The sequence below is a fragment of the Ostrea edulis genome, chromosome 9 (assembly GCF_947568905.1).
Source record: "Ostrea edulis chromosome 9, xbOstEdul1.1, whole genome shotgun sequence".
NCBI lineage: Eukaryota > Metazoa > Mollusca > Bivalvia > Ostreida > Ostreidae > Ostrea > Ostrea edulis.
Window position 1 is genome coordinate 64,412,373 of NC_079172.1, and position 27,569 is coordinate 64,439,941.

At 35.9% G+C, this 27,569-nt stretch overlaps 1 protein-coding gene across 2 annotated transcripts in view; it reads left to right on the plus strand.

The window, feature by feature from the left end:
• Positions 1-738: 738 nt before the first annotated feature.
• LOC125659769 (5-hydroxytryptamine receptor 1D-like) overlaps positions 739-27,569 on the plus strand; it is a 60,804-nt gene continuing 33,973 nt past the window's right edge. The window contains exons 1-2 of one of the 2 annotated variants that reach the window (XM_048891549.2): positions 739-864; positions 25,281-25,431. The gene's annotated coding sequence lies outside the window, so the exon portion shown is untranslated. Of the gene's footprint in view, positions 865-18,619; positions 18,918-25,280; positions 25,432-27,569 lie in introns of those variants that run through there. The other variant, XM_056149899.1, reaches the window with a different exon arrangement.

Sequence of the window (27,569 nt, forward strand, 5' to 3'; positions counted from 1 at the left end):
TTCAGTCTAAGATTTACTGCAAAGCAACTAAGTTGTCAATAGACTTTGTATTTATGATAATTATCCTATCATGAGAATCAATAAAACAAGAAAAATTGGCATTTTGATTCGACATGTTGACTTCTGGTGAAATAGAAAGCATGTATATGGAATTTATTCTGTGAAGGTATTTATCATATCATTCTTTTTCTTGCGTCCAATTCAAGAGGGGTTTTATTTACTTAGATACCCCAGCAGCTAAAGGTAAAATACCACGAATGTTGACGAATTTATGGCGGTCAGGGCCATAGCAGTGAGGGTTCCTTATCATGCATGCGTCCTCCGTTTCTAAGGTTCCATCAGAAAGACTTGTGACTTCGCTACCAATGTTCAGAGATCGGTGAATGCTCTTACATATCCACATGTTTGATATCATATCCATGTCTTACAATGTCATATGTCCTGAAATGAGTATACCACGCAGTCATTTAAGCTGTGTCTCAGAGTGCACATATTGTCATAAAGTGCATGACTAAATATTTAATTTTCAAAGAGAAAAATAGACTGAAAACAAAAAAAACAAAAACGTGTTGTGCGAGATTCAGAACCACAAATGAATATATTTTTGAGTGTGTCTTTGCGTGCTAAGTCTCGGTCGTTCTGTTGACGTCATTTCCTGCTGATTTATCATCTTCAGGATTAATTGTGTAATCTTAAGCTTTGTAAACTCATCCCTTTATTGTCGCCAATCCCGGGGAGTCTAGGTAACCGAGGACACGGTGTTGTCAAGCGTATTTAATTAGAAATTACCCGCGTGCTTGCCTTTATTTTGTAGACGATGCTGTCAGTGTTTGAAGGGATTCCAGCCCGGGAGAGCATCCACGGGTAAGAATAACTACACTTCATGTATATAGACCGATGTAGAAAGATAGTCATGATGTCATAGAAAAATGGCTATGACGTCTGTAAGGAGGCACGAGGTGTAGGGGTTCAATCACAGAAACGTGTTTCTGATTATACCGAGCGAAGCTCGGACGGGCCGAAGGCCCGTCCGCGAAGCAAGGCTCTAAAGGTAACACGTATGTAAAAGAAAAAAGTCAAAATCAGCAAAAGAAAAAGAGACAATCTCTATATACGTTAACTGAAATTTTCGTGATCCATATGGGCGCCGCCATTTATTTTTTCATCACCTGCTTCAACAGTTATTCGTGTTTTATTTTGAATGCCAATAATAGAAGACTCTGACGTGCAATTCGTAATTTAAACATTGAGTTTGTTCAAAGTGAATAGTATAATTATCATTGTAACAGGTTTTAGCAAATAATTACATATAAAACCGTAATACGACTAAATAGATGAACGAGTTCATGAGTTTCTTTAAATAAGAATATACGATAAAATTACGGTTACATTTTTACCATTTTGAATTTATTGGTTAATTTTGTTTAGTTTTATAACGGCCTTTTTCATTGCATACGGAATGTATTATTGTTGTTTATAATTGTTTGCTTTGAAAAAGGTTGAGGCTAAATGTGACGTCACAATACACAGTTTACGTCGCCTTGCGTTTTATTTCCCGCGTTCAATGAATAGGCGGATCCTGTAAAACTGTTGTCCCCATATATATGAGATGTTACTGGGTTTTTAGCGCAAGGAAAATTTCATTAAAAATATATTTTTTTAAATGAATCATAACCTACCATATACTTAACGGAATTATGATTACCACTTGGGACACTCCAATGACCATTACATGCTTCGCTCGGTCCAACGGTCACACCGTATACATATTACCGAGCGAAGCTCGGACGGGCCGAAGGCCCGTCCGCGAAGCAAGGCTCTAAAGGTAACACGTATGTAAAAGAAAAAAAGTCAAATTCAGCAAAAGAAAAAGAGATAATCTCTATATACGTTCACTGAAATTTTCGTGATCCATATGGGCGCCGCCATTTATTTTTTCATTACCTGCTTCAACAGTTATTCGTGTTTTATTTTGAATGCCAATAATAGAAGACTCTGACGTGCAATTCGTAATTTAAACACCCAATTTGTTCAAAATGAATAGTATAATTATCATTATAACAGGTTTTAGCAAATAATTACATATAACACCGTAATACGACTAAATAGATGAACGAGTTCATGAGTTTCTTTGAATAAGAATATACGATAAAATTACGGTTACTTTTTTACCATTTTGAATTTATTGGTTAATTTTATTTAGTTTTATAACGGCCTTTTTCATTGCATACGGAATGTATTATTGTTGTTTATAATTGTTTGCTTTGAAAAAGAGAAAAAAGTCGAGGCTAAATGTGACGTCACAATGCACAGTTGACGTCGCCCTGCGTTTTATTTCCCGCGTTCAATGAATAGGCGGATCCTGAAAAACTGTTCTCCCCATATAAACCCCTTGAATATTGAGATCTTACTGGGTTTTTAACGCAAGGAAAATTTCATTAAAAATATATATTTTTAAATGAATCATAATCTACTGTACTTAAAGGAATTATGATTACCACTTGGGACACTCCAATGACCATTACATGCTTCGCTCGGTCCAACGGTCACACCGTATACATATTATTAACATTTTCTATGTTTTTGTCTTTGATATATCTACAAATTGTAATGATAAACATTTCCTCTTGATGCTGCAGTTGTACACAATGCGCGTATAAAATAGATAAATAAAGTCCGTATCTCTTCAGCGTTTGCCCTGCATGCGGAAGGTCGGGTTCGAATCCCGGCCGCGACCAATCGGAACTCCTCGAATGTCTCGCACACTCAACATAGATCTCGGATGTAATACGATGGCATCCATGAGCGAATTTGATGCATTGTCAATTTTGACGTCACAGCAATGCATCAAATTCGCTCATGGATGCCATCGTATTACATCTGAGATCTATGTCGAGTGTGCGAGACATTCGAGGAGTTCCGATTGGGCCGCGACAGACCTTTTTCGTTAAAACAGGTATTGACAGTTCCATCGTCAAACGCTCGGCATCAGGTATGAATGTCACGGGTCTTCGGAGATGACCTTAAAAATGGATGCCCCGTGTCACAGTATAAGTGCTTAATGGCCGTAAGCGCCGAGCATAGGCCTAAGCCTTTCACCGGTATTGGTGACGTCTCCATATGAGTAAAAAATTCTCGAGAGGGACATTAAACAAGATACAATCAATCACGACTGGGAAATGCAACAAAAGTAGCCTAGTAAACGGGCGTCGTGAAGCATGCCTAGTAATTCATACCCTCGTGTATTTTCAAAAATGAAATTTATATCCTAAAAAAACTTTATGCAAGCACATACATTTACAATACATGCATGGTTTCCATGTTGAAGTTTTGCAAAATTTCACCACCTAGCAATCAGTCTGTGTTTTTGCCTCCACAAACTTTGAGATGGAAAAATGTGTACTATGACATAAATCAATGTACATGTAACTCAGCTGTCTACTCATGCATGTTATGCAGATTCGCACCAAGTACTGTCAATGGTTTTATTGACCCTAAATCTAAACTTTACACTCATTTAGAATTGATATAGATCTGCATTTGTAATTACAGAAACATGACGAACTATAGAATAAAAGTTTACGATTCTCATTATCTGCCCTTTGTATTTTGCTACAACCAATCAAATACGTTGACCGCATTTGTTGTGAAACTAACGCTCGTGGTTCATGTTCTATTCTCATCTATAACAGGATTGAAGTACAAAAAAGGAAGAAGTGGGTATTTGAACCATTATAGCATTAAGTGATAATACACATTCTTTCATCCCAATGCCTGTTGAAGCCTATGAGTGGATGGAATTTTGCATAAAATAAATATGACCACTTGTGTGCTGTATGATTGATTGATTGTATATTGTTTAACGTCCCGCTCGAGAGTATTTGACTCATACGGAGACGTCACCATTGCCGGTGAAGGGCTGCAAAATTTAGGCCTATACTCGGCGCCTATGGCCATTTAGCAGGGAGGGATCTTTATTGTGCCACACCTGCTGTGACACGGGACCTCGGTATTTTGCGGTTTCATCCGAAGGACCGCCCCATTTAGTCGCCTCTTACGACAAACAATGGGTAATGCGGACCTATTCTAACCCGGGTCCCCACTGGAGTTTGGTGTATGTAGTTGTATAAATGTTTAATGATAAAGACAAACACGTGTCTGTGAGGTGTTCTACTCGACGCTAAGTGGTTGTTGTATCTGAGCTGGTGGCATGAAATTATTATACGTTATATAGAGATAGAAAATTCAACGAAATCCGTTCCTGCCTTTACGGGGAATCTTCACGAGATTCGTGGCTCTCAATCTATATATAGATATAATGAAGCAAACGACACTTCTACGTTCATTAAAACAATGTCCCCGGAGCACAATCCTGTTAAAACCATAATCCCCCCAGACCACAAAGCAACCACATAATTCTGATTCTTTGTTCATCGTTAAGAATTCTCCTTGGTAACAATGCAAATATTAAAAGTAAGCATTTACCTTCGTTGATTGATCAACTAAATTAGCGTCCTACCGATTTATGCTAGAGTTTAAATTCTGTCGATTTTGTGGTGATTTGTGTAAGTCTTAGACGATGGCGAGATGTTCTTGATGCCGATTATTTCTTCAAGTGAGTGAGGCAATGTTAATACATGTACAAGATTTATGTACAACCAGAGAGAGAGAGAGAGAGAGAGAGAGAGAGATTGACGGACAGAGAGAGGGATAGACGGACATAGATTGAGAGAGAGAGATCGCAGAAATTTTATATACATAGGTAATCTTCTCAAGTTATATTCCTTTGAATTGTGAACGTCAATCAAACACTGTTCTACTGAATTCAAAGAATTTTAAAAATGTGGATTCTCAATTATATGGTATGAGAAAGATTATCTAGAATCTACTTTTATATGGTGAAAAATGCCTTAGGTTTTAAAGATAATGATTTTTTTATTTACTTTTTTTTTAATTGTTCAATATTATATTCTAGATACTAAAAGGTTCTTATATGTGTCTTATCATATACAGTTATATATGTATACATGCCAATTATGGAATTATTTTTTGTTTTTACCGGTACCTCCCTTTTCTGTTAAACTATGCTTTCGATTTTATTTCATTTTTCTTTTTTTTTTTCCTTCATACTATGTACATCTCTCTCTCTCTCTCTCTCTCTCTCTCTCTCTCTCTCTCTCTCTCTCAGTACATGTACATTGTATGTATATTTATATTTCTACTTATTTTGAGTTTTTCCTTCCATTCTGACCTTGATGTAAGGAGAGGGCTAAAATAGGCTGATCCTGCTGCCTGATCCCATTCATTTTGTAAAAAAAAAATTCTTGTTTTAAATTAAATTATCTGGATGTAGAATGGATAATTACTACTGCAAAAGATTGATAGAACCAACACACTCAGATATGACTGTCTGATATGCAGTATATAAATGATTTCTTGAAAGACCAATTTACAAAAACTTTAATTTTAGGCGTGCTTTCCGATTAGATAAATTTTCGAAAATTTCGACGAACTTTCGTACATCAAATTCTCCCCTACCCGTTGAGACAGGGGGTGGTATGGTATCTCACTCATTGAATGATTATGTACTCTATGTCACAGGGAACAAATAGGAGATTAATTCCGTTATATTTTACAATTACAAAAACATATCAAAATACCGGATATCATCAGTCCTTCGAATGAGACCTCATAAACTGAGGTCCCGTATTACAGCAGGTGTGGTGACGTCTCCATATGAGTGAAAAATTCTCTAGTGGAACGTTAAACAATATTCAATCAAACAATCTTTACTTACTATGTGCTCTTCTGACGCTATATATATTATCTGAAAACTCAAATTATTTTAAGGAGGAATGCTACACCAGAGGAATTTAATATGGATGAAAAGTGGAGAATATGTACAACAATATTTTGAAATGGAATTTTTTCGAAATGTCTCCATATGAATGAGGGATTCTCGAGTGGGACGTTAAACAATACAACCAACCAATCAAAATTGACTTCATTTAGATAAGTAAAAAAATGCAGTTTTAGTAGAATGAAAAATTAAAACCACTGGCGGACTCGAACCCGCGATCTACCGTTCAGCAGTCGCTTAACATGTCGACCGCTAAACACTAACAGTAAATCACGGGCTACTCAACCGAATAATTAAATCTCAATGGGATGGGATAAACAAATATTGCTTATATCTATATTTTCATCCATGTTAAGCATTATGATGATGTAGTATAATACCTTTCTTAAAAGGTGAAACTCAAGATGATGCATGACGCAGATTGTTCCGAGGGATGGTTTTTTTTTTTTTTTTTTTTTTTGGTTTTTTTTTTTTAGATGGGCGTGTCCCTTCGTAGTTGAGAAACGTAATATATTTTTTATTATATCGTCATGCATATAGAATCTAGAAGGTTGCTGTGTCCTGACAAATCCCCTTACCATACTAAAAATCCTCATCAGAAATACATCCATCATAAATACGTTCGTCAAAAGTCAAGTAAAAATGGATTTGATGCTGCCTTTTGTCAGATTGATGGCCTTTAAATACTTCTCATTACCAGCTCGTCTCCTCACGTGCATTACGTTTATCGCTTTCATTTCAATAATTATCTTTTTTTGCAACTTTTGTCATTGAACATTTCATTTAAAATTATGTTCTTTTCAATTTTTATGACGAACAAACGTTATTGATGGTGACGTATATTCTAGTCTTCAGTAACGCTGTCAGAGTACACGACCCGGTGTAAGTTTCCGTGTTGATCTGACCTAGAAAATTACAATGTCCCTGTATTGACATGTCTTTAATGAGTATCGTCAGGAGACGGCAGGATGAAAAGCTCCATTGTCATAATAAAGAGCAAACACATGGGCAGCGGCTATCTATATTCGTCCAGTCCTCGCGTGAGGCAAGTAATCAAATTTTGATTAATTATATTTTCCACCCCGTGCTAAGGTAGACGAGGGATTACTTAATACCCATTATGCCTTATGTGAGAATCGAACGCACCATCAAAGTAGTTTATCACGTGATCTGATCTGTTTTGCGGAAGGTTACCTAAACATGATTATGATGACAAATGGAAGATGAATGACAAATAATAATTTTTAGTGAGAAGACTCCCTGAGGAATTTTAACGATGATGCAGTAATTTTTGAAGTATCGATGAAGATGTTTTTGATGCCCGTTATGGCGTACGGGCAGCGAGGAGTTATTGACACACAGTTTTTGTATAATCAGAATATATTGTTATTCTAAATGTTATAATTAAGAACACAACTATACTAGAGAAAGAGGATGAGAAAGAACCTTCTGAAATTGTGTTTACATAGATTTGTATCAAATGTTGAGAGGCACTTGTTTAAACAATTGTTTTAATGTTTCAAAAAAAAAAAGATAATTTTCTAAATAATAACGTAAAAAATCATGAACGACTTTCACGTTCGTGTCTTTCAAACCTCGCGAATCTTCCAATATTTTTCATGGAGCATTCGTAAGAAACATCACTGTACTAGTCAGTATAAATAGTTATAAGATGTTTACATTTCCTTAAGTTTTGTTTTAACTGTCTTTTATTGGCGTCCAAAACAATATTGTACAGAAAACATAGCACCTCAGAAAGATGCAATCAGGAGTTTTGATTAATGAATGTGATCATGTATTTTGCGGATGTAAATTCAGTGTGAAAATATCAATTTTTATTCAATGGATAAATTACAATATATCCCTGTTGAAAGTGTAACTATACAAGTTTAGGTATAACCTTCAAATTTGAAGTGCGTATAAGATTCATTCACAAATATACAGATTTAAATTCCTATTTAAAACTTTTTATGCTAACTATGCATGGATGTGCACACATTCTGTGACGTCATGCTGTCTGTAGTTATTTGCGTTCTCGGGAATTATATTATTTGGGGTAAAGTTAATTGATCTAATCTGCAATGTAGTCCCTATGTTTTCTACATACCTGTAGCTCGTGTATACGTTGAAATAGCATACTGAAAAGAGTTTACGTGTAGTTTTCGACCTGCGCAAGCGCGAGGAACTGTAAGACAAATGGCTATAAATGATAATGTTGAAGTCTTTCACATAGCCTAATTTGTCTCTGATATTTACAGTCATTTAGGCTACAAAGCATTTAAAGTGATGCAATTTCTTGATCTAAATCAGTTTTGATTAAAAGACTAATTTTTGGTATTTTTTTTTCTTGGCTAAACAAGAATTTTCTTTATAGAAAGATAAATCAATGAATATAGTCATTTGATGTCAAGATACCGGAAATGAGGTAAAACACCGTGTTTATGATGTCATGATTTCGGATCTACGTCATCTTCATCACAAATGACACCTGAGATGTGACGGGATTCTTGCGCAAAGTGCACGTACTTTTGACACAATCAAACTCAACCCTTATTGCATACACTCCTTCAGAGGGAAATTTTTGAACTGGCCTTCTTTGATGATACCCTCGTTCCAGTATTAATAAAGGCGCACCCAGAAAATGTCGACGGCGGAGGGAGTACTTCTTTGATATAATGCATCTCTTATAGGTACAATGCAACCTTTTCTTGTCGATATTCAAGAAAACATCTTTAACCTCGAAGGTTCTTCGCTGCACCTTATAATGATTGAGAAATTCGAAAGATTAAGAAGAAAATGGACTTTCATTAGATCTTTTTTTTTTTCCCTACAACAAAACAAATTGCTGGCTATTGTGAATTATCGTGCTTTTAACGCAGTGTACAACATCTCATAACTGCGAAATGTCAATATGTTAGGAATAGTTGTATCCTACCTTACACTTTCAGAGAATGGTTGTATCCAGCGTTATATTTTAATTATCATTAATAACCGTCTCAATTGCAAAGCTTTCTTCCTGACGTTTACGGTATACATTTGCAATTATGTTGTCTTTTCACTGATGTAATTGAATTTTATGTGGGGTTTTCTGTTTTCTAACAAAATGAAGAAAACGAACGACTGAGACCAATTTACACGAAATGTTCTTTGTTGAAGTGTTTGAGCAAGTGGTAGGGGATCTCACCGAATGCTATATATCATTCGAACTAGAATTCGTTGCGTCACCTTATAGGCTATATAATTCTTAAGAATTATCTGTATAAAGAAAATATGGGCCACTTTCTAACCCCTCCTCACGGATACCTATACTCTCCATATTAAATCACCGTTAGGGTTGCTTGTACTCTGCGTTAAAAGCACGATTGTATCCTGCGTAGGAATGGTTGTATCTAAATGAAGTTTGGCCACGGAGATATACTGAGCTTGAAAAATTGTCAGACACGCAGGTGGCATATAAGTCCCGAACTAAACCAGGGTAATATCTGGAAAAGTTAATTAATTATTGTTGAATTTGATTAAACAGGGGCTATTTTGAAGCTGTGATGGATAGAGAAGATATTGACCCGACGTTTTCAAAGCGCGTAGCTGCTGTATTGCCATCAGTTGGATTTTGCTTTCGTCATCGCGTTTCCGGTTTATCGCCACCTATAGGCAAATCTATGCATCGCTGTAGTAAAGAGGTCGTGTTTAAAGTATTCGTAAATTTTGCAACCGATCTAGTACGTCGTTTACATTAATATCCGCAGGGGCATTATTTTTCTTCGGAAATACAGTTTGCTGGATAGTGGATAAAATATGTATAAAAAGGTGACATTTTTGTCCTCATTCTGGGGGAAAGTGGGACACAGAAGCAAGTCATTCTTCAGTTAAAATTCCCGTTTAATATCTGCGGCTGTAATCATTAAAGTGATTATTAAGCAATTCAGAATCTAAACATGAATAAGAATCTGAACATGAAACCGTTTTGGTTAGGGTGTCTTTGCATTGTTACCTTCGCATAACGTTTAGAGGTCAAGAAAATCAATACTTTTGCATGGTGCAATTTATAATAAGAAGTCACCTCATTAAGCTACACACGAGTCATGGGGGTTTTCCATTTGTGTTTTAACTGCTGTTCCGACTCAGTGAAAATGTTGTCCGACACAGCAAACATGTGTGCAACACAGTAAAAAAAAATAACTGCACAGTAAGATCCGCGTCGATCGTGAACGAGAAAGAACTTGTGCACAATTATGTTTTGACAGCGAAGGACAGAGATCGATGTCTCAGAGGGACGATATTGCGTATTAAACTGATTACACCTCCCCCGATCATAATATCATATATTATATGTCAGTAGGTCATGCAGAAATTTAGAGGATGCAACGGTGTTAGGCTTACCTTACCATTTCTAAACGACCATGCTATTCTTCTGAATCATCGTCAACACAATCAAATTTGATTTCAAAAATAAGACTGAAAATAATGATATTGGGGGAGGGGAAAGACAAAAGGTAAAAAAAAAATATATATATAAAGGTCTGCGTTTACGGAAGACAACGCCCCGATTTCAAGTCTTCAAAACACCACCTGGAATTTTACGAGGACTGTTTACTGAAATACATATGGTTAGAACAAGTGTTAGATAAACGTTATCATTGTGCCAAGCATGAATGTAAAATGGTTTGCGGTTCACAGCACGCTACACACAATGAAAAGTAATCGTGTTTTCAATTTGTTTGTACTTCAAACAAACAATTGACAATGACAGGTATATGCTACATGTATTTCCGAACGTACAAAAGGATGAAGGATGGGAAGGGGCATGGTTTTACTGTCGTTGTTCCCTGTCCCCACATTGTGTGCTCGATGAACAATCTTTTCATATAAAAATTCGGCGAGATGCCTCTTCATTATTTCTAACAGCGGTTTGGACATTACCGTTTGAAAATTACTTTTGTAACTTTTAAGTGCCTAGCTTGGGATTCTCATTGAGCTTATACATTTACATGTTGTAAATATCATATATTTATTGCGAATCACTTCTGTTACGTTTTTTGTTTTCATATTAGAACTCCACAAGCTGTGAATCGTATGCTTTTTTGCTAAGATTATTTGCATTTTCATATAAAGAACTCTTTTATGAAATTCAAACAATAGCAACGTGAATTATGTCTCATTCAGACAAACAGGTGAGTTTCCTTTGCAATATGAATATGGGGTTTTACACAAGGAGTGTAATATACACATGTTGATGAGTACAGTGTTTAATGTACTTGTATACAAACTCTTGGAGGATTTGTTTTAGATTTACGTATAACAAACAATCACTACAATGCTTAAATGTAAATCCATGCTTATATGTTAGTCTAATTTATCATATTCGATTTACTATATCCTTTTGCACTAACTTTCATGTTAAAAATGAGCTCTTTCTACTCTTGTTTATAACGCAGCATTCAGTTTCAAAGCTATCAATATTGCACATGTATGATGAACATCTTTTTTAAATAACTTCCTAGATTTTGTTTTCAGTTATACATGTATTTATCTGACTTATTTGGATTCACATTCTCTCCAACCTGATTTTGAATTGAAATCAACTTCATTATTAATTACAAAAATAATTCCACTTTCATGGTTTGGTTGCTATGTACAGATAATTGTGCACTGGATTTTGTAGTACAAGTCATACAGATGCATGTTTATGTACATGTATGTATTTAAATGATTTCTGGTGAGGTGATGAAATGGATGTAAAGTGTTTCATAGACCTTTATTATTATGTTGGTGTGTTTAGACATGAATATCTCTGGAATTTGTTAGTTAGTATATGTGGTTATGTGTATTTTTCTTTTTTGTCCAGTTGTTTGTTTGTTCCTTTCTATTATTATTTGACATACATATATGTATCAAACTACTGATTTGTTTCATTTTAGTTGTAATCTAAACATGTTTCATACACTATTAATCTGGAACACAACAATAAGTTATTTGCGTAATAACAAATGAACACTTTTTAGCGAAAACTACGCATGTATCATTACAACTGTTTTCACATTTTCTACCAAAACTTGACTAATTTCCAAAAATATTCCTCTGTACAACATCACATCTGTAAGAAAACAAATTGCATAGTCATGTACAGCATTTCATGATCCAGGGTGGGGGCCAAACTGGTCTATAGTGTTTATGTGTAAAATATTTGAATAACATCGCCTTTAATGCTATTGGTTGTATTGATTGATTGTACATGTATCTTGTTTAACGTCCCTCACCGCCATTGAGCAGTGAGGCTTCTTTAGTGTGCCACACCTACTGTGACACGGGACATCCGTTTTTAATGCCATCTCCGAGGACCCGTGACATTCACACATGATGCCGAGCGTTTGGCGATGGAACTGTCACTACCTGTTTTAACGACCTAGGTCTTTCGCGGCCGGGATTCGAACCCCGACCGTCCGCATGCAGGGCGAACGCTCTACCTATAGACCACCGCAGCGGTGGTAATGCTATTAATACTAAATTCTGATTAAATAGATATTTAAAGAGAAGCAGGTGTCCTTTACCAAAATTGTAAATTTCATAATCCAGGGATAGGGTTTTAGTTCCGGGTGGGACCAAAATTATTAAGGTGACCATTGTTTTAACAACATCATATAAAGTTTATATTTAGATATGTTGAAAAGTTTCAGGACATTGTTTCCCATCAATATTTGTTATTTCCTTACAGAAAATGTATTATTTAGTAGTGCGAAAATAAAGAATAACGCATGAACTTTTTTTTCGAAGTCAGCTTAGCGCTTTTCAGTACTTTGGTTAAGATACACACGAAAACATCTCTAATTTACCTTGATGATTGACCAAACAAATGGAGTCTCTATTTTCAGTATAAAGTAGTCTAGATGTTACAGATTAAGATTTAATCGCTGCACAAGAAATAATTAAACGATTTCCCCCATTAGGTTTTCTTCGTCTTTTCTCTTCTGATTGCATGCTGTACTGAGTGAAGATATAATGAAATTGATTAAGCACTACAACGATTTCCCCAATACTCTAGCAGGCCTGCATGAAAGCAAGCCATTCCTGACCGCGACGATCTGTTGATATTAATCTTTGACAGAAGCAGAAAGAGTTGGCATGTTCATCCGTATAATACTAACCAGAAAACATACACATTTCGATTAAGAACAGATCATTCAGGCAGTAGGACAGACGTTAAATTATTGACCCCTTTTTGAATGTAGTTTCCCTGTAGTCGAGCAGATCAAGTTGTCTCAAAAGGTCTTCAGTGATGGCGTCTACGTCTGATATTGATAGGGCACAACTTCCAAGATTAAAGGCGCTCTGTAGTACTAGCTGTTCCCGCCCTTCCGATTTTATTTATTAAACGTCACTCCGTTACAATTTTACGTGATGCTATATAATTTATATTGAACAGTTCTGGAGACACAGTCGCGATGCTCACATGGTACCTGGTGGCTAGCAGTTAGAGGTCAAGGTCACATAGAATGACAATGGGACCCTAAATACCCTGTCAGTTTTCTACATTGAAATCGCCACAGTAACTTTACGAATATATAGCTCATTTGTTCAAATAATGACAGTATACTCAGTTAAACAAAATACAACGCTGAATATGGTTGGATATCGTTAAGGAAGGAACTGTCCGATACCGTGACGGTATTTTTGAAATCGCATACCACAAATTTAGACCTATACTTAGTGCTCAGGGTCGTAGCATTGAAAGTCCTTTAATATACCAACGTCTGCCGCGACACGTGACCTCCGTTTTTAAGGTCATATCCGAAAGACCCGTGTTTCTCACTTCTCACTGCGGAACATTTTGGCGAAGGATCCAATCACTACGTATGTTTAATTACAGTATAGGTTTGACGTGGCCATGGTATGAGCGGGGCTTGAACTCACAACCTATCGGTTATTAAGCGAACGCTCTACCACTGAGCTACATGTATGTGTTCTGAACATACATATATTTCATAGATCAAATCAGAACGGATTGAGAACGATCTAAGTTACCACGACTACTTCCATATTTTGAATGGTACAGTTATCGATACTACAGAAGGAATTAGTCCCGTGGGGATCCGGGTTAGAATATGTCCTCTGTACCCCTTGTTTGTCGAAAGAGGCGACTAAATATTAGGCGGTCCTTCGGATGAGACCGCAAAAACCGAGGTCCCTTGTCACAGCAGGAGTGGCACGATAAAAATCCCTCCTTACTCAAAGGCCGTTAATCCGAAATACCTTACGTTTCCCTGGCTTTTTGTGATTTTGATATTTACCGTGCCAGGAAAACGTCAGAACCGGCGCCATTACGTAAACTGGACATTTCGCCGCCTCTAGCTGGAGGCGGCTTTTAATACTTGCGAGCCGAATTCAATGTTAAACTCACAATTAATTGATAAAACGATGCTTCTTGTACTTACTAATGTCGATTAAAACAAAACATCACTCCAAAATTCGATAACAGGTGCACACAATTGTAGTTAATCGAATTGTCGCTGTCATTTGAGCGAACGAGTCAATTGACTCAAAACAAAGCTCGACAGTTTAAAATATTTTCAAGAGACTGGCTGTTTATGTGATGAAAGAACCTATAAAATCGATATCAGTAAGTACAAGAAACATCGTTTTATTGATTAGTTGTGATTTTGACATGGAATTCAGCCCGCAAGTATTTAAAACCGGTCCGAGAATGCCGCATCCAACTGGAGGCCGCGAAATTTCCAGTTTACATGATGGCACCGGTTCTGACATTTTCCAGAAAAAAGCCAGGAAAACGTTAGATATTTCGGACTACAAGGCCGTAAGCTCCGAGCATAGGCAAAAATTTTGCAGCCCTTCACCGGCAATGTGAGTCAAAAACTCTCGAGAGGGACGTTAAACAATATACAATCAATCGATAAAGAAGGAATTACTTTTAACATCGGTTCAAAATCAATCTTATATTAGGCAATATCAAATAAACATATGAAAGAGGTTTTAGTTGTTTTTAAGGACTATTTTTGTTAATATTAAGTAGATGCAATGTCGGTAGTTGGTACCGGTATAAATTGACACAGTAGTACCGGTATAAATTGACACAGTAGTATCGGTATAAATTGACACAGTAGTACCGACATGCAAATGTACGGTATTGTCTTGGTACCCAGTATCAGTATCCGGTCGTACAGTTGAATTAGACACAAAGATAATGTTGCATCTGTTCATTTATAATGTTGTTAATAAATCAGTACATATACGAGATCATTGAAAAGCGTCCAAGACAAATTTAAGACATTTTTAGTTCTTACTCGACAAATCAGATCTTCTTTGAATTTACGTACATGAGATTTAAGGTCACGGGAAAACTTATTTTCCCCGGGATATTTATAGCATTAATCTATTGTATTATATCAATATTGTTCAAATAAAGTCTGGTACATTACCCGTCTCATTCGATTTATTTGTTGTTTCATATCAGTTCGAGAATGTTTCACTCATCGGCGGATGTGACCGGTCGACAGGGGATGGTTACTCCTCCTAAACACCTGATCCCATCTCTGATATATGCAGGGGTCCGTGTTTTCCCAACTCTGTTTAATTTTCTGTATTCCTTATAGGAGCTATGAGATAGATCACTGTTCGTTATCTTCACCTTTCACAAGGGGACGTCACCAGCTGTGCCTCGGAGATGACCTTAAGGTTAATCGATCCTCGTGTGATGTCATAGGTTTTTGCAAAAATCTTTCTCAAATTAAACTTTGCGCATGAAAGAAATATATTTTCAGTGAAATTTTATTCACTGCATAAAATAAAAAATTTGGTAAACTATTGATATTGAAAAAGTGTATATTTTCTATAGATAATAATTTTTTATAATTAAAAAAAATGTTGTCAAGGGCAATAACTCCCATGCTGGTATTTCTTCTACTGCATGTCTATTATGCATGATTTCCCTAATATCCACAATAAATTTATATCTATTTATGAATTAACAGTTTTTTTTAAACTGTTGACATTTAAAATTTGTCATTTCAACAAGATTTTATCTATTTTGATTAATCTGTACAACGAAAATGTGTGATTTTCTTATGTTAACATATACTTCCGATTTATTTTTTTTTATGTCTGACATCTTTAAAAATGTGGCAACATACATATTTTCTATGGTTATTGTTTAAATTTAACTATATTGAATGGAAATTAATACAGATTTTGCACTTTTAACCGTTATTATTGATAAGTCACATGAGGATTGATCCACCTTAAAAGCGGATGCCTCGTGTCACAGCAGGTGTGGCACGTTAAAGAACCCTACCTGTTCAAAGGCCGTAAGCGCTGAGCATAGGACTAAATTTTTCCTTCACCGGCAGTGGTGACGTCTCCATATGAGTGAAATATTCTCGAGATGGACGTTAAACAATATTCAATCAATCTATTTGTAGACAAAAAAAGAGAACAGATAGTGAAAGGCCTCAGTACGAAAAACACAAACTAGAATAATTTACTTTGTATTTCTCCTGATAAAACAGGTGCACGAGAAGATTTTATAGTGTAAACAACATATTTCATATACATCAACTTCTTGACAAACCAAATGCTGTAATTTGTAACTGTGAAGAAAAACTTTCAGATTGAAATGGAACTCCTTGTACCATGGTTACGTGCAATTTCACACTGAAGCTTCTGAAATGAAAACCATTAGCAGTGTACATGTTCATGATTTAGTTCTCTGTTTTCAATATTAAAATTTTATATTGGAAGTCTTTCAGTTGAAGACGTGGGGATGTCTCGAAGTGTGTCATTAAAATGTCTGTACAGCATGTATTGATTAAGTTACTCTTTTTATCATTATTGTTTACCACATCTACTTGTCCTGTTGCAAAATTGTTCCCTCGTTTGTTTCTATGGTATACTAAAAGCTTCATAAAAATGGTGACATCCATTTCCTAAACGTTGTTAAGATTTTTACAAGCAAAACGTGACGTGAAACGTGCAGTGTTGTCAAGAAGCGTAATTTAGATTCTAAAACACACGTAAGGCATGCACTGTATATTGATTTATGATTTAAAAAATTCATAACATAATACTTGTATCAAAAAAAATGTTTTGAAACTAATAGTACTAAATGTCAGGGAACGACGAGCTTGTTCAGTTTTGTTTATGTGTTCTTTTCTTATACGAAGAAATAATGAATCTTCGAACAAAGAATTCCGCCACGAAAATCCCTTTTGTATGTGTATCCGTGTAATTGTATATATACCATACGCGATTTTTTAAAAAGGTTTTCATGTGGGTCTCTTTTCTTCTTTATTGTCTTAATAAAAATCTACATAGAATAAAATTTCGTAAACGACATTAAGTCTATAAATATCGGAGATAAAACTTCAAAGTTTCCCATCTAGGTGAACAATTATTTTTACACAAATCCGGTCAACCTGATTCCTGTAAATCATAAACATAAAAGAAGGTATTGAAATGTGATGTTCATTGTGGCGAAAATTATTTCCATCTAACCCGAATTAATCATAGTAAAATTGACATGTGAATGTCACTGTGATGCAAACATGAAATTATTTCCATCTAACATGAATTAATCATAGTAAAATTGACATGTGAATGTCACTGTGATGCAAACATGAAATTATTTCCATCTAACATGAAATAATTATAGTAAAATTGACATGTAAATGTCACTGTGGTGAAAACATGAAATTACTTCCATTTAAATTGGATTTGACTGTAATAAAATTGACATGTAGATATCACTGTGATGAAACCATTTAACTGTAGTAAAATTGACATCAAGAAATTACGGTGATGAAAACGTGAAATTACTTCCATTCAAATCGGATTCAACTGTAGTAAAATTGATACCAAGAAGTCACTGAAAATACTTCTATTAAACTGCGTTGAAATTGTTTTAGACAGGAATCAATCAAACAACACGAAAATAAATTGCCTTTTAAGAAATTCATCAACCCGGGGAAAAATTCCCATCAATAAGTACTTTGAAAATCATGCTAAATTGATTCTATGTCTTTATGATGAAATTGATATGAAGATTGCTCCTTTCACATCACGTGACGTCACAGGTATATCGTTCTTGGTGTCCTGCCTCTAGAGAACCGATGCAAAGCTTTGAAACGTAAATAATGTAAGAAGCTTTGTGTCTCATACAGCTTTATAAAAAAAAAACTAAATTGTGATCCGCAACCAGAAAACTATTGATTGTAAATGGGTTCACTGAAAAGAGAGAAACACACACACACACACACACACACACACAGAGAGAGAGAGAGAGAATGTATTTATGACACACTAAATGATTTACAAAAATTGTGACATTATTTTTTTGAATGGTGTAAGAACGTGACGCGTTCGGAACGTGCAGCGAATTTAGGCATTTAATCAAGAATCCCACTTTCGTATTGCACACACTGTATATAACCCGGATTAAATCATCAAATTTGACATGACGAATGATGGCTTACATTTCTGGAGAGTGATGGTTAACATTCACGTGATGATAAATCCATACAAGTTTGGTTTAGTCAGGGCCTACATGTATATAGGTAAATGAAAAGTTCAACAAATTTTAAAATTTTCAATTTCTTTATCTTGCCAACGCCTTCTGTGCCCCAGGACTGAACTATGGTTTTTTTTGAAAATCTCTAATTTTTTGCATGAATTTGAAACTAATTGGCGAAGATTTACAAGCTGTTTATTTTATTCAAACTTAGCTCGCATGTTTTAGGCCGATAAAATCGTCATTTGCAAGGAATAAAACACGCGTCAATTTTAATCTAACAATTTAAGTGTTACCTCCTAAACTCGTGAAGGACTTAAATGTTGGGGTGGGTTGTTTTTTTTACATACAGGACTTCATCGCGTTTCTGTTTGATGTACAAGGACTGCGTAATGTAGATTCCTTTACAGCAGTTGAAGACGAACATCATATAATGAAGCGATGCTTTTTTCCCTCAGAAATTGATAGCTTAGGATGAAAGGAATGGCCATATTTATTGAAAAGAAGGTCAAATAATAACTGGAAACATGACACTCTTACAGAGTAAGGTTGTATAATGATAATTCCTTAACGCTAAAGCTGCAATAAAGTGTATCAAATACGGAGATGATATTTCTCAGAACTTGCGATGACTTTTCTCTGCCTCATCGATCACTAACATATAATTTCCAGGAATTCGGGCATTTTCTCTCTCTGATTATTATAGAGTTCGAGCGAAATGAGTTATATTAACATGTAATCAATTTCATTTTTAATAAATATATCATATACACAATGCCGAGAAAAGGCAAATTTGATTAACTTCATCTGAAATTCACCGCGGCTTGACAATTCCGAAATAGATTGTTTGAATAGTTCATTCACTGTGACGAAACCGATATTTCTTTTGTTCTGTCTGAGGGTGTTGTTTAACAGACATGTTTTTTTTTCTTCTTTATTCTAACAGACAATTTTTTTGGGGGTATGAGAGTGTTATCTAACAGATATTATTGAGGGGGGGGGGGGTGTCTGAGGTTGTTATCTAACAGTTATATTTCATTTTTTTTTGGTCTGAGGTTGTTCTCTAACAAATGTTTTTATTTCTTTGATCCGAGGTTGTTGTCCAACAGATATTTTTATTTCTTTTGTCTGAGGTTGTTGTCTAACAAATATTTTTATTTCTTTTGTCTGAGGTTGTTGTCCAACAGATATTTTTATTTCTTTTGTCTGAGGTTGTTGTCTAACAGATATTTTTATTTCTTTGGTCTGAGGGTGTTGTCTAACAGATTTTTTTTTCGGGGGTGGGGTGGGGGCCGTCTGAGGTTGTCTAACTGACGATTGTCCACCTTCTTTGTCTCCGATGACTCGGTAAGTGAGTGTTCCCTGTCTATCTACTCCCAGTGTCCTTTGAATAGGGATGTCCTCAATCGATATACCCCAGTGTCCTTAAAATAGGGATGTCCTCAATCAATATACCCCTGTGTCCTTTGAATAGGGATGTCCTCAATAGAAAATAATACATTGCAAAATCTGTATCATTCCCATATCAACTCGAAACTCCAATATCAGCCCAAGGGCCGTAACCCAAAACTCCAATATCAGCCCAAGGGCCGTAACCCGAAACTCCAATATCAGCCCAAGGGCCGTAACTCGAGATTCCAATGTCAGCCGAAGGGCTGAATGATACAGACTTTCCCATATATTGTTTTTATTATATATTTGTAAATAGTGACCACAGTTCACATGCATATAGTGGTATCAGTGAGTAATACAATACATATTTAGAGTTCATTGACGGATAAAAGTTTTACAAAAATTATTAAATGTGTGTGATAGAAGATATTCAATGAATTTATGAAATAAAATAACAATTCAGATAAACGCCGCTAACAATAGGGAAATTGTTTCCATTCTTTTTAGTTTCATTTATCAATTCATCTACACGTAGTTCTCCAATTCGCCTCGTTAAAGATTTTTTTTTTCATTTTCTCTCCCGTTTCTACCTTTCTCCAATTTGTTTACAAATATCGTCTGCTTCCAAGCGGAAAATTTTCCAGGTACTCCGAATGAAAACTACAGGGTGTTCCAGAAACGTATAATAGGGGTGAAATAAAGGGTACTGATACAGGGTGTATAATAAACGATGCGTACCTGTGTTCATATCAGGGATGTAGAAATCCTTTATCATATAGCAAATATAGGATAAATCAATATATCCCAGTGTCCCCTACAAACTCTGCACGTGGGTGTTCCCTATTACTATACCCCAGTGTTCACTACAAGCTTTGCACGTGGGAGTTCCGTATCAATATGCCTCAATATCCTCTAAAAACTCTGCACGTGGGTATTCCCTATTAATATACCCCAATATCCTCTACAAACTCTGCACGTGTGTATTCCCTATTGATATACCCCAGTGTTCACTACAAACTCTGCACGTGGGCGTTCCCTATCAATATACTCCATTGTCCTCTACAATTAATCTCTGTACGTGGGCGTTCTCTATCTATATATTCCAATGTCCTCTACAAACTCTGCACGTGAGCGTTCCCTATTAATATACCCCAAGTCTGTAGAGGATATTGAGGTATATTGATAGGGAACGCCCACGTGCAGAGTTTGTAGAGGACATTGGAGTATATTGATAGAGAACGCCCACGTGCAGAGTTTGTATAGGACATTGGGGTATATTAATAGAAACGCAAACGTGCAAACTCTGCACGTGGGCGTTCCCTATCAATATACCTCAATATCCTCTAAAAACTCTGCACGGGGGTATTCTCCTCAATCGTAACTACTCGGCTATTTCCGTAACCGCAAATGAACCTCGTATGTGGATCGACGACATCAGAGTTGGTTGCTACGTATACATAAACGTAACTTTGACGTCACAGTCGTACGTTACACTATGAAACGCGATCTGTCAAATGCATTAAAAAAAATATTATACACATCTATGGTATTGTACCACTATCAATTTCCACTTATATGTTTATGTATTGGAGTGAATAAGACGTTAATGATACTAAAACTGAATCTGTGGTGAAAATATATATAACATATTATTCAGGGATTCGGTTCTGGCCTTTTAACCTCATCCACGGGCGCGCTTCCGGCGAAGAAATGCATCGATTTGATGCAATTCTTTCGCCGATCCACGTCCGAGTCTTTTTACCGGTTACAGAAAAGGACGAGCGCGTGATCACATTGAGTTTTCCCTATTAATAGAGTATAATACCCCAATGTCCTCTACAAACTCTGCACGCGGGCGTTCCCTATTGATATACCCCAGTGTTCACTACAAACTCTGCACGCGGGCGTTCCCTATTGATATACCCCAGTGTTCACTACAAACTCTGCACGCGGGCGTTCCCTATTGATATACCCCAGTGTTCACTACAAACTCTGCACGCGGGCGTTCCCTATTGATATACCCCAGTGTTCACTACAAACTCTGCACGCGGGCGTTCCCTGTGAATTCTCTACAAACTCTACACGTGGGTGTTTCCTACATGTATCAATATACCCCGGTGTCTATAAATACGTTGGATCTTAGTATCTGAATCTTAGATTTCTTCTTGATGACGTATTGGACATTATTTCAGTTGATCTGGCATCTCTCTGATAAAACTAACTGCTTTCAATGTTTTGTGTAGATAGAATACCATTATTCTTCGCGGCATATAAATGTCTTAAAACGAACCACCCATCAATCATTAAACAAAATTAGAAGGAATGGCATCTGTTTTAGTTCCTGAAAAATTGATCTTTTACATTTTACTAAAGACGGTAGAAGCTATTTTTCAACATTTTAGCATTTTGCGATTACATTTGCAACCAACATATGGCTTTTTCATTATAAAATATCCTTAAGAACCCCGGTAATCTACTTTGCTTCTTTTAGTATCGAGTGTTGTCCTAATTGTCAGGCGAATTGTACAACTAAATCAGCTGTTCAAAGGCAAAATTCAATGTCATTAAAATATCACAAATTTCCGTAAATTGAACCTACAACACGAGAGAAGAGCGACTAATAAGCACAATTCTTTACAACTATTTTGTATCGACTAATTAGCAGATATCATGTACATCAGATCAAGAAATGTTGGATATGTTTTAGTTGTCTGTGGCGTTACATCAATAGACTTTTTTTTTCATTGAGATTCATAAAGTTGAGAATTTCTTAAGCTCAATTCTTGATTTGGCTTTAATCTGCTGCTACAGAGTTCTAAACCTGTATGAACATTTTTTTCATATGCATCAACATCAATCTGTAAACCGGTTATTATTGTTTCTAGTAACGGTATATTTGTCTGCTAGACACAAAGCAACCTGTTCAGGAAGCTCTCAAATGAAACTGACAGAGTTATATAAAAACAAAGATTGATTGTCACGTAATAGTTTAATAAAGCAGCAACGCTTGTTGGTTTTTTAACGTCATCTCCATTTGTTGTTGAATTAGCGATCATTCCTTCTTTTTGCTTTATAAATCAATGTCACCTGTTACTTTATACTTTCAATTTTAGTTTTTGTCTTAATATGTTTTTCAGTAACTGTTTTATTTTCGTCTCTCAAAAGAGTAGCTTAGGGGTATTATAAACTATTCATTCGTTCGTGTAAATGTTGTTGAGAATTCCCAACAAACCCTGGGCATCAGTAATAGTTCATAAAATTGAGATTTTAAATTTTATGTTGTTCGTGATCTATCACGGTCACTAGAGGTGATAGTTTGTCTATCACAGTCACGTGACATTGTATACCACGATCACGTGACATTCTGTCTATTACGGTCACTATCATGGTCACTAGCGATGTTATCGGTTACTTCTGACTTTCTATGTAAGTGAAGTTACGATTTGTAATTGATTACTATAAGATAGACAGAGATGTTATCGGTTACCTCTGACTTTCTATGTAAGCTTCAACAAGGTCCATATAGTAAGCAGTATTTTTATCATTCTTTTTCTCTCATTAATATGACCGGGTTAACTGTCATAGTGTGGATTTTTCCAATGACAGGTGAGCTTCAGTGACGGATTGAGAGGAGGGTAGTGGTTGTAAACTCCCTCTACTCTTAACAAATAAAGGTCATTTTCTTCCATTTTGGGGTGTTAGAAGAGTCGTACCCCCACCCTCACCCGTCCACCTTCGTTTTGGACGGACAAGGTACAACGTTGAGTCACACTGCTCCCTTTTTAAAACATCTGGACCCAATCCTGGCTCTCAGAAGTGTTTCAAGCTTTTTACTTTTTTACCCCGCTGTGTTAATCCTCTTAGGTCTGTAGTTTAGTGTATCTTCTGCTTGACAGCTTTAAAAGAATTCGAGATTGGTGTTAATGACGTCAAAGATTGCAGACGACAAAGAGAGACCTCGTAGTCCCAGTACAACCATTACTGGAGAAAAAGGTGTCGGACCAAGTGTCTTCACGTGCGCTGTGTAACGTGAGCACGAGGAACTCTGCTTCCCCTAACACTTAGAGGAAAACTGTTTGAAAATTGTCAGGAAACTTTTGCAAAATTCATTTCTTTTGTGTAAATATTGCAATAGAAGGAAGCATGCTGATCTGCTTAACTTTTGGGTTAAGGATATAATGGTTGTTATCCTGTGTCAGGTGAGCACAGTGTGCGTGCGTGCTCGCATGTGCGTGCGATTTATTGTCGGGTGTCAAAGTAGCATCTTTCCATTACAATATACGTGTATTTCTATCTAGTTTTTTTTTAATCCAAAGGAAAGCAATTTATTGTTTATATCAGCAGAAATCAATCGCTCGCTTGGCACAATCAACACCGACTTGGAAAAAAACTGGGTTTATTTGATTAGTGTGAATTGTTAGTTCGTTGATAATCCTTGGAAATTAAGTTGTCGGCAATAGTTCCGGCGATATATTTCCCCGTGAACAAAACCTGACTTGCTTTCAGATGGGCGTACAGAAAGTTCCTTTTGTTGTTTAAAGCAGGTTTCATTTCCCTAAAAATCACAATTATATATATATATATATATATATATATATATATATATATATATATATATATATGTATATATATATATATATATAATCTAAGAGATGCAAGGCCAATAAATAAATTTATAAAAGCACTGAAACGGCACTGTTGGTTATTTAAAACTCAAATTTTCGACGAAAATGTGTGTGTGTATGTTTATTTTTCTCATTCATTACAACAGTGTATCATTTTTTTTAAACAATGTAGATTATTGATACTTGTCGTATTTTCGTGATGTGTGATATATTGTTTATGCAATATATGTCTCTTGATAAGGACGCGGGTTTCGTCGAAAATTTGAGTTGAAAAACTCGTTAGACCGCTCGCCTATTTAGGCAAATCTTAGAACTTGCCGTTGATGACAATGGAATTCTCACCATGCCGCCCCATTCTACACGGTCATTGACAATGGAATGGAATACAGTAATTTTACGTAAATTTCAGAGGACCATACAAGAAACACACAACATTTGAAATATTCTATTAAGCACAACTATTGCAATGAACTCTTAAATAAACAATAACTGTCCTAGGTGAAGAAATATTCTGATATATAAAGCACAGCGAAATTCACTATTATTCATGTATATACATGTATACGGAACGGCTGACCATAGCAAAGTGTCCTTTATTTTGATTCGTGGTTTTATCGTAGTCAAAATGCAACCAACGGTTTCTAAAAGCTGGCTGGAAAACCCCTTACCGAATCCGAATCCTGTGATCAAAGAAGAACCGAATCATTAAGGTTTTGCTGCTTGGAAATGAAAAGATTCTGAATCGAATTATGACCAAACATTTACAATGATCGCATTAATATTTCGGGGCAGGCTTTATACCCGGAAATCCAGCGGTTATTTTTGGTGACCGATGGTCACTTCCAGCCTGATAAGTTCTCACTTCAGTTTACTGTTTGCATCGTTTCAGATTATTAGTGTGAGATGCTTCAAGGCTGTGTGGAGATTCTTGCTCCGAGACCGTCATATTGAATGATCAGGGAAAAATGATAAAACAGACAGCAACGACCCAGCCGCTGTATTGTAGAGATCCCGGATCTATCGGAGCTATCTCACTGAAGGTAAGCAGCTATACTATATTGCAGACATGACCACCTGAAACAACCAGGGCATACTAATTTAATCATTTTATCACATTTATGGTCATGATGCCTGAAAAAGTATCTAACTGTCAAATATAAATTTAAATACCCGGTAAATATTTTTTTCCGGTTTTAGGCCGTCTTCGAGGAGTGATTTCATTTCTGTAGATTCAATATATATTTTTTTAAATAAAGGACTAATTATTGAATGTTTCTGAGGAAAGAGATTTTTTTTAATTGCATAGTTACATTAAGAGAAATTACCTTAAATCAATTATTAAATGTAGCACTCTTTAATGGTGGATTACAAAGGTAGATGTGTGAGCACTATTGCATATATTTCAAATGCATCGTGGTTTATCTAATGAAGCAATTAATGGTATTTAATTATATATAATTGAATATTTAAAGTTTTCTATGGGTATATATGTATATAAGATAAAACTTCGTCCACAAATTATCAATTTTCACAGAATGAATTTTAATAGCATAGAAAATTAACATATGGTCAAAATTTACAGGTACATTTTAATGAACAGTGAAATATATTTTCTAGATTTTATATTTTACAGTTGATAATTCTTCGATAAAACACAGTAAGAAGTATGCTTATTTCTTCGCGATTGTTTGATTTGATAAATTGCCTGACTTACATAAAATGAGCTACAAAAATGTTCAAATATGGATTTCAGTTGTTAACGAAAAAATCAGCATAAGTGTGTGAAATCTGTTTTATTAATGCAAAAATGGTTTATCCCCATCTGAAATACATGAATATATACCGACATCATACAAATCTTTCTGTCACCATCTCTATCGTCATTGGAATATTGTGTTCGAATATTAACTCTTGAAGCGGAAACGAATGGCGTTGTAGTCCAATATAATTGTTTTATTGAATGTGGTGAGTTATGAAACAACTGTGGAAGAAAATAATCTAGGGAGATTGGTGAAAATAGTTGAACACATCGTTCAGAAGAAATTCACTAAAACAAAAAAAACCAAAAAAAAACTTAATAAACAAAAAACTAAAAAAAAAAAAAAAAAAAAAAATATAAAAAAAAAAACAAACACGCGAAGAATTCAAATATGTGGTTTTTTCCTTCAAGTTTAATCTGATCGATAATTGGTAGTTCTTCCTCATTAACGGACGGTGTTCGACAAACCCGCATGTACATAGCACTTCTATGGTAATCGTGACAGACATGCGCAAATGATTACACACGCATGACGTATAGACGACACCACATCTAGATTTTCTGAGGCAATTTGTCGTGATGGAATATGACTCCCAATCTCTTGGAGGAATTGGTAAACTGTCTTCAGGCATGATAAGGAAATTTGACGCAGATATTTGATAGAACTATGTGGAGATTGACACCGTTAATATGAATGATAATTATCCCTGCCAAAAGGCTTATGTTTTCAAACTGTGCGTCTGTTAATGTGTATGTGTGTGTGCGCGCGCGCGTTCGTAAGTACGTTTGCTAATTTGTTAAAAATATCATATGCAAAACTGCGACATTACTTTTAATCAAGTATTTACGAAAGATAATTTTGCTTACTGACAAGGGCTGATTAAATTTTGGGAGTAATTACATAGCCTTATTAGTGAGCTACTTGTAAATCATTGTGGTAGAGTGCCTCCTTCGATCATGCTGGGCTACGGTGAGCGTGATTAAACCTTGGCTGAGTGACCGGCTGATTTATTACAGAGGGTTTGGAGAACTGATAGATCTTGCTCTATTAGAAATGCACTACTGGTATATTGTTCAGGTCGAAGCTGCTGGGTACCGCATTAAATATTACATGCATTTGAGGACATATTCTCAGGAGTGATTGAATCACTGTTTATAATGATAGATAAACATACTCTAAATTACAATAATTCCCCAGGAGGCTTCGTCATCATCGTGCACACTTCACAAAACTGTAACATTGCTGTAGGAAAAAAACGCACCGTCGTGCTAACGTGAGGTCACAGGACAATCCGTCCTAACACGGTTTCACGCACAACACTTGACATTTCGTCGTTAACACGATTTCACACAGACCACCGCCGCGCTAACTCGAGGTCACTTGACATTTCGTCGCTAACACGATTTCACACAGACCAC